Source organism: Vulpes lagopus, chromosome 1, assembly GCF_018345385.1.
Source record: "Vulpes lagopus strain Blue_001 chromosome 1, ASM1834538v1, whole genome shotgun sequence".
NCBI lineage: Eukaryota > Metazoa > Chordata > Mammalia > Carnivora > Canidae > Vulpes > Vulpes lagopus.
In genome coordinates this window covers 52223842-52233129 of record NC_054824.1, presented here as the reverse complement: position 1 = coordinate 52233129, position 9288 = coordinate 52223842, and the positions used below count along the sequence as shown (strand labels likewise).

Sequence of the window (9288 nt, the reverse complement as noted above, 5' to 3'; positions counted from 1 at the left end):
GAAATGGAAATGTACTAATGACCTGTCTTAACCAGTCACAATCTTGGAAGCTGTGGCTGTCAGCCTCTCCTGGCAGACTGGTCTGCCTACATAATAAGCAGCTGGACTGTATGGTCTGCAGATATGGATGTTACAGGATAAATCCTCTTCTACTCTGAGCTCATCTTGGGTAATATCATCTCTCCTTTGGCTTAATCTGAGGGCTCTTTGAGGAACTTCCTGACTCCAGGGAGACTGTCTAAACTGGTAAGTCCCTTAATGTTTTCTTCCTTGACTTGCCCAAAGCTATTCTGTGAAAGCAATGAATCATTCAGATCAGCCTGGAAATTATCCTAAAAACCACTCTCTCCCAAGCATCACTTGAACCTGTTATCTGATTTCCCTGATTTCTGTCTTACTACTCTTGTATTTGGATGTTTTTCCTTCTCTCCCAGGTTTTGCCTTTTTCTTTCTTTCTTTCTTTCTTTCTTTCTTTCTTTCTTTCTTTCTTTCTTTCTTTCTTTCTCTTTCTTCTTTCTTTCTTCTTTCTTCTTCTTTCTTTCTTCTTCTTTCTTTCTTTCTTTCTTTCTTTCTTTCTTTCTTTCTTTCTTTCTTTCTTTTTCTCTTTCTCTCTTTTTTGTTGATAGTCTAGCAGGTTTTGAGATTTAACTCCTCCCTGAGGTAGTGTTGGGATAAGGAAGGGTAGCCTGGGATCTAGAGCATCCAGTGTGGGCTGGTCTGGGAGAGAGCCCTGACACTGGTGGAGTTCATTTCTGGTAAATTGCTTCTGGAGGCTGCATTTACATTCTGTCCCCACTTCTAGCTGTGTCAAAACAATTCTCCATGGCATTCTTACACTTTATGGATTACCTGTTCAAGGATGTTTGAGGAATAAATGATCTTGGAAGCTAGAGATAATAAAGCCTAGAGATGTCACCCTGTACATACAATTCCAGGATAGTAAAATCCTCCTCTCTCTGAAAAGATTTGCTTACATTCCAGAAGAAAGAAAACTCCTCTCTCTATCTCTGGAGAAGAGAATGAGTAGGTCACTGGAAGCTCCAAATAAATCAATTTTTTCCTAATTTTGGAGTTCCTGTCTTATGATGTACTCTAGTGTCTGCTCAGGTAACTTTTGGTCCTCACTGCATCACTCTTCAGGAACTGGGGCTTTGGTAACCCACACAAGACACTGCCTTGGCAGCTGATTTTGTTGTGATTAATCAATAGTCTTTGTCTCTGATCCAAAGGGTATATGTTCTGTCAATATGTGTATAAAACTATATATAGCAGTCTTACTTGTTAGCTTGCAAGTAAGGCAAAATCTTCAATCCTTCAGTTTCTGACTTAGTAGTCTCCCTTAGTATTCGAATGAGATTCCAAATTCTGGAATAGAAGAACACAGTGAATGAGACCTCAAGTTCTGGAATAGAGTACAATTCAGGCCCCAGTTGAGATTTTTAAGTTATGCATGTTGACATGAAGAAGATCTAGCTATCATTTAACCACTAGAAATCTGAAATGTTCTTATCACTCTACATTACAAGGTTCAAGCTGGTCCTATTTCTCATTTTCTGTATTAATAAAGAGCTTTTATGAGGAACAACATCTCAGAAATAAGTATGGCAGATGAAGACATTTTCATGTAAAATATGGAGGAAACAGTTAATTTGTTCATAAAAATAGGCTAACCACAATACTGCAGTTTTGGGGATATTGTTCAGGAGATTATGTGAAGCTGAATTTAGTGAGTCTATTAGGGGAAAAGGAAGTAAAAACAGAAACAAGCCATAATTTAATGTGAAAATATGTCTAATTAATTAAATTATAATACACAAAGAATGGAAATATTGTTGTTCTTGGAATAAAAGAATACCAAAGTCTCTGGAGAGAGTGACCAATTCTCTTCATAGAAATGTATTTAACACATCAAGTGAGGTTTGGGAGTTGAATTATGAATAATAAAAAACAAACCTCTTCCCACCTTCAGAGTTTATACGTCTTTTGTCATTTACCTTTTTTTGCAAAGTAATTTAGAGCTTTTATTTTGCCTTAAGGTTTTGCACTTTGGCCCAATGTGAGCAGCATGCTATTTATTCACGACACATAATTTTTAAAGCAATCGATCTACTTGCATTTGTCGCTACATCCAAGGAGAACAAAGGTATACTTAGTAGATTGTAGGGTCAGTAACTGAGAGCTACAAAAGGGGGTGTTTTAAATCAATACATCCCACCATTGTGTTGTTATATTTTTGGTATAGTCACAAAAAGTCTTTTGCAGGGAAAATAAATACTGCACACAGAGTTTAGAGGTGACGTGACCTTAAAGACCATGTAGAGGATCCACATGTCCATTGTATTACAAAGTTCCACAGGTGGATAGTACTGTGGGAAGGGCATGTCTCCTATACTGCATACCATCCCTGTATTTGATCTGTCCCCACTAACCATTAGGTGAATCACTCAGGTGAATATCAGTACTTCCTATGAAGAGTTTACTGAAGAGTTTCAGAATTAATGTTTCTTTTACTGTTTACTTGACATCAGGATGGTATCATGGCTAGGAGTTTGGGCTTTCGTGTCATTTAAACTAGGACTTGATTTCTTGGCTCTGCCAGAATAAGTGAGTTATGTAATCTAAGTCAGTATTCTTGTTTGTAAAGGGCACATTATAAGAATCTTGTTTATAAAGAGCAAATGAGATGATGTATGTGAAGCACTTAACACACTCCTTGGCAAGTAGTAGGCATGACCTGAGTGGTATTATTATAATGATCTGATGCTAGCGCTGGACTAGAAACATCCTTCATACTCCACCTGCCTTAGATGTATACCTCAATGTGTGTTTTCTTAATCATTCTGTCATTTCATTGTGCCCTACTTTGGGCTTCTCCCCACCCTCAAAGACCTACTTTATGTTTAATCAGTTCTCCTTGACATTACACTGATTTTCTCCTTACTCTGAAAAGCAAGAATGAAGTCAAGTCTTCCTTTGTTCCATCACAAATCTTCCTCCTTCATGAAGTCTCCTCAGATTTCTGTAGTTTCCAAGGATCCTCCCTTTCTTGAACCACTGAATTATCTCTTGCATCCATAATCATTTAATTGATTGCTATGTACCATCATATATGCCTGTTCAGTCTCCCCGAATAGTATATAAGCTTGTGTAAAATTCCAGTCCTTTGTTGGACTGTCATAGCAGAGTGCTGAAGCTATCCAAGAACTCGATAAATAATTAATAGGTGAGTTGATATATTGTGCCAACAATGACACAAGCCAAGTTCAAGAGCAATTCATGATTACAAAGGTCCATAATTTCTTTTTTTTTTTAAGATTTTATTTATTTATTCATGAGAGATACAGATAGAGAGAGAGAGGCAGAGACACAGACAGAGGAGAAGCAGGCTCCACGCAGGAAGCCTGACATGGGACTCGATCCCGGGACTTCAGGATCATGCCCCAGGCTGAAGGCAGGTGCCAAACCCCTGAGCCACCCAGGGATCCCTGAAAGGTCCATAATTTCCTTTTTTAAAATTTTTTTTAAAAAGATTGTATTTATTTATTCATGAGAGACAGAGAGAGAGAGAGAGAGAGGCGGAGACACAGGCAGAGGGAGAAGCAGGCTCCTCGCAGGGAGCCTGACGTGGGACTCGATCCCGGGTCTCCAGGATCAGGCCCTGGGCCGAAGCGGCACCAAACCGCTGAGCCACCCAGGCTGCCCAGGTCCAGAATTTCTAAACCAAAATCAAGACATGCGCTTTGGCAAGTCCATGTTGATTTAAAGGAAAGTAAAGCAGACAATTTGGAATTGGAACTGTTCCAGAAAATGTAAGTTCTCATCATGATTCAGCTAGGAATAAACATCAAAGTAGGAGATTATTTTTCTCAGTGTTTCTTCTTGGCATGCAAATTGTTTTTAAAACTAGTTTATAAAGCCTTCATGGCCAGTGAAAACCAGATGACCTCTACTGATGTTTCTTTTTTTTTCTTTCTTTTTTTATTCTCCTCCTCCTTCTTACTCTTCTTGTTTTAAACAAACTGATTTCATGTAGAAGAGTTGCGGTAATAACACTGGGCAAGACAGACAAGGAGAATATTAAGGTAACAATTTTTTTTATTTTTTTTATTTTTTATTTTTTTTTTATTTTTTTATTTTTGGTAACAATTGATCAAATGTTAACTTTAGAATTTTAAAGAATGTTCTGGGTGGTGAGTATAACTACTATGTATGCCATCAGAAATATGCTTCATATTTGTCCACATTGTTTCAAAAATGTTCCTGAAATAATTGAGTGTAAGTTGATTTCTGGAAAGGCTTATGCTATTTTCAATCCATAGGGAATTTTTATAGTCATTCTACAATGAATCCTTTTGCCAAGAGATGGGTACATTAATTGTGCAATGTAATATAAAAATTACACCAATATTAAGCAACTTGAAACAGCATTTATTGTCTTGCAGTTTCTATGAGTCAGGAATCTGGTGTTGCTCATCTGGGTCTTGTGATTTAGGTTCTCTCATGAGGCAGTCATCAAGGTGTCAGCAGAGCTCAAGTGATTTCCAGGCTCACCTGGAGATGAATCCATCTCCATTTTCACACACCTGGTTGTTCCTTGCTCATGCGCCTTTCCATAGAACACTCACAACATGGCCTCCTGCTTTACCCAGAGCAAGCAAATGACTTAATCTCAGAAGTGACATCCATTACTTTTTAAATATTCTATTAGTAGTAACTCACTAGATGCAGCTGCCACTCCAGGGGAGAGAATTACACAAGGATATTGGATAGTAGGAAGGTGGCTCATTGGCCAGCCATCCTACAGGACAGGGGACAAAGGTAAAGAATTGCCTTAGTTAATCTGGATTTTTGCATTTCAAGATTATATGATATAGTTCCAGGTAAAATGGGGTTGAGAATTTATTAACTCAATGTCTCATCCTTAAGAAAGCCCATGGAGACAACTGATTCAGTCATTTTATCTTCTTCCTCCATGCTCATTTATAAAATTATAGTTTAAATCAGAAAGTACCCCCTCATGCCATCAAAAATGGAAGGAAGCTGGAATAAAAAATGTTTAACTATTAAAAATTTTCAAGAGACAGGAAAGTACAGAAAATAGTATAATAAACTGCCAGGTACCCACTACCCAGAAGAGGCAGTTCTAGCATTTTCTGAGCACCAGTACAGATCATTCTACAAAATGTTTCCAGAACATTGTTTTCACTTAATCTTCTCAACAGTCTTGTAAAATAAATATTTTACTTAAGAATAAGGTAAATATTAATCTCTGTGTATGGAGAATATTGACACTCAGGTTTGGTAAAAAAAAAAAAAGAAATTGTTCAAGTTTACACATTGGCAGAGCTGGGATTATTCTATTTTTTCCATTTTAAATGTTTACTTTAATTTTTATATTCATCTTTGTTGAAATTTATTTTTTAAGGAAACTCTACCCTCATCATGGAGCTCAAACACAACATCAAGGTCAAGAGTTGTATGCTGTACCAGCTTAGATAGTCAGATACCTCCCCATATATTTTTTTTTACTTTGTTATCACTTTTCCCTCTCCCTTTCTTTATGCTTTGATTGTCTTGCAATTACATCTTTACACATTATAAGTCCGTCAGGAGTTTTGTAGTTATTGCTTTATGCAATTGTCCTTTAAATCAAATAGAAGAAGAAAAGTTTCTAACTCAAATACATTTATGTTGTCTTTTATATTTACCTATGTAGTTATCCTTACTGGGTACTCTTTGATTCTTTGTAAGGACTGAGGTTATTAGGATTTCTTGTATGGTAAGTCAGCTGGCACAGGGCTAGGATTTGAACTTGCATGCTCAAACTCCAAGTTCAAGACAATTTTTATCATACTTCTGGGACAGTGACAATCCCTAACTATTTTCCCATGCGGAGCTCAGTTTTTCATCCTGGATGTTGATCTGGACAGAATTTCTCAATGCTTTTATGAATACTTTTTACCCTTTATTGCCATAGAAACTTTATTTTTATTTTTTAAAAAAACTTTTTGAATTTATTTATTCATGAGAGATACAGAGAGAGAGAGAGAGAGAGAGAGAGAGGCAGAGACACAGGCAGAGGGAGAAGCAGGCTCCATGCAGGGAGCCCGAAGTGGGACTCGATCTCGGGTCTCCAGGATCACACTGTAGGCCGAAGGTGGCGCCGAACTGCTGAGCCACCAGGGCTGCCTCCCATAGAAACTTTAATGAGCAAGTGAGTTTTACTACTTCCTTGGTCTATTTTGTCCGATATCACACTATGCAGATAGCAGTGGAGTAAGGGAGAGGTAGGAACTGAAACCCACAGTGTGATCTAAATTCAGATTGCCAAAGATAAATGGATAATCTAATCAGAAGTCAATGTGTAAGAAAACTAGTCAGTTCTTGCTGAAGTAAAGTAGTAAGATTAGGAAATGAGTTATCAGAGCAGAGTGAAGGCAAATCACAAAATCTAAAAAGTAATCAGCCACAAGGGTGCTAACCTAAAAAGAAAATCTTTGCATTGGTTATTTTATTCAGTGCTTGAAGCTGTAAGTGGCAGTGTCAGGGTTGCCTAGTATTTGCCTGATAGAAATCTCTAAGCTGGGTATGATCTAGGAAGGAGAAAGGAGCCTCTAGGAGTCATCCTAGAGGCCATATACTTCTCAGTGTGTTAATTAGCATTTCTTAACTTTGGATAATGTATGTAAAATGTTATTAGGTTGTGAAAGAGATGTAGACATCTTGAGCATCTAGGTGCGACTTAAAAAAATGTACTGTGTTTTATTTTTTTATTTTTTTTTTATATATTTGTTGTTGTTGTTCATAGCAGTTTCCTTTTTATTTATTTATTTTTTTAAGATTTTTTATTTATTTATTCATGAGAGACACAGAGAGAGGGAAACAGAGACACAGGCAGAGGGAGAAGCAGGCTCCATGCACCGGGAGCCCGACGTGGGACTCGATCCCGGGTCTCCAGGATCGCGCCCTGGGCCAAAGACAGGCGCCAAACCGCTGCGCCACCCAGGGATCCCTGTACTGTGTTTTAAATGTTTAAAATTTATCTCTATTTGGAGAGAGCCCCCTCAAAAATCTAAGTTTCTGGTCTTTGTGAGTGTGAGACCCATGATCAGTGGGTGGTCAACTACCCTCTCCCCAGCCATATCTTGTGATAACTCGGAAGGCAGGAATCATTTAAAAAGTACTGGTTTTGTAAAACTGACTTATACTTAACACAAGATATTAAATACTATGGAAAAGTTAGAGAAAAAAGCAAAATAAAACATAAAAAAAAAACCCAGGCAAAACACTATCAACTATCCAGAAATTATTATGATTTATACTTGGCAGGCATCATCTTAGTCATCTCTTTATATATCTGTTATGTATATAGATATAATTCATGGAAGTAGGATCTTCTAAATACTTTTCAAAAGTGAAAAATATTAAATTTATCTTTACTCAAATTTAACAGGAGAAAATAAAATGAAATTGGCAGAATTTCTCAACCTCTCAAATAATAATTTGTTAATATCAAGAACTTTTATTTCCTAAAAGATAACTAAAATTTAAAGTTTCTTTCATTTAAACCCACCAAAATGCTCCCATTTATTTATTTATTGTTAAAGATTTTATTTATATATTTGCAATAGTGATAGAGTGAGAAACACAAGTGGGGGGCAGAGGAAGAGGAGCAAGTAGGCTCCCTGCTCGGCAGGGAGCCTGGAACAGCGCTCCATCTAGGACCCTGGGATCATGACCTGAGCCAAAGGTAGATGCACAACCAACTGAGCCACCCAGGCACCCCCCCCCCCAAATGCTTCTGTTTAAATAATATCTATGAACTTCCTGATCTGAAGATGAGAAACTTGACATTCTTCCAACCCTATCCCTTTAAGACCATATTTCTGTTAATCTTATTATTATTTTTACATTATCAAGATTCATGCATTTGTTCTTTCCTATAATTCTCACAGTGTTCTTTTTTCTTTAATTACCCACCATTCATTAGCCATAGAACCTTCATTTCTGGGTTCTTTGTTTTCACTTATTTGTTGGTTTGCTGGATTTTGCAGTTGGATGACTTTTTCAGAGAAGTCCTGAATACTAAATTTCATGTACTATTGCTTACTTTTGAGAAAGTGTTTCTTTCCTTTATGTTTAAAGGACAGAGTTGTTGGGCCCAAAATTATCCCTTCCTTCCTTCCTTAGAACTTTATAAATAGAACTCCAGTGTCTCCTGGCATTAAATGCTGCTGAAAAGTCTGAGGTTAGTCCTATTTTGTACTTCCTACTTAGCCCTCACATTTGTAGGAGATTTTTTTTCTGCTTGAATGTCCTTAATTTTTAGTTTAGTTCATGATATGTCTAAGGCGTTCCTTATAAAATTTTCCTGGGAAAATTTTTGTAATGGTTTCAGTCTTTATTTTTTGTTATTAAGTCTTTTAGATCTTTTTATTTTGTTATTTGCTTCTTTTCTTTAGGAATACTAATTATTTTTATATTGCATCTCCCTTGTCTCTATTCCATATCAATAATCATCTCTAATCTCCATCTGTTTTCATTTCATATGATATATATCTTCAAGGCTGTCTTTTATGTTCTTAATTGTTTTCAGTCATGCATATTTTGTTTTTGGTTGCTATGATATGGCCATTATCTATAACAAGAGTTAGTGGCGCCTCCACCCCCAGACTTGCCTTTTTGCACTTTGAACATCAGCATCATGGTCTTACCTATTTTGGCCTTGTTCATTTTTCTTCTTCCTTAGGTTAAAGATCCTTGCTACACTTTTGAATGGGTCATTCCATTTCTTAACCTCACCAAGAGTGGGAGGATATTTAGAAAGGTATTTTTATAATTTGCTACTAATTTCTCAGAAACTTAAAGAATGGGAGAAGTTGCAAGAAAGTAGGTAGAGTGGAAAATAGGATTCAAGGAAGAGGGAACAGCATGTGAAAATTACTTTGAATAGAAAGATTTTAGGTCTCCTAAGGAAATGAGAAGGATCACATGAGTTGGGAAGCATAAGCATGAGAGATGGTGGTACTAGATGAGGTGAAAGAAGCCAGATTGTATACGGCTTCTTTAGACTGTGGGGTTTGGATTTTATTTTAGTATGTTGGGTGGTTGGGGAAAGGGAAGAGAGTGGTGATTGTGGAAGAACTCAAATAAGAAAGGACCATGCAGTAATATGTTTTTTTAAGGATAGTTATAATTGTAGAATGAACAATAGATTTGGTAGAATGAAGAGTAGAAAATAGAAGATCAGTTAAGAAGCCCTTATACCTACTTATTAGAGAAGATGGT

At 36.9% G+C, this 9288-nt stretch overlaps 1 long non-coding RNA gene across 2 annotated transcripts in view; it reads left to right on the top strand.

Moving 5' to 3' along the window:
* The first annotated feature begins 3431 nt into the window (after positions 1–3431).
* Positions 3432–9288, top strand: part of LOC121493917 — a 35243-nt gene continuing 29386 nt past the window's right edge. Inside the window, exons 1-2 of one of the 2 annotated variants that reach the window (XR_005988588.1) lie at positions 3432–3492; positions 4034–4082. This is a non-coding gene — a long non-coding RNA (uncharacterized LOC121493917). Of the gene's footprint in view, positions 3493–3610; positions 3810–4033; positions 4083–9288 lie in introns of those variants that run through there. The other variant, XR_005988586.1, reaches the window with a different exon arrangement.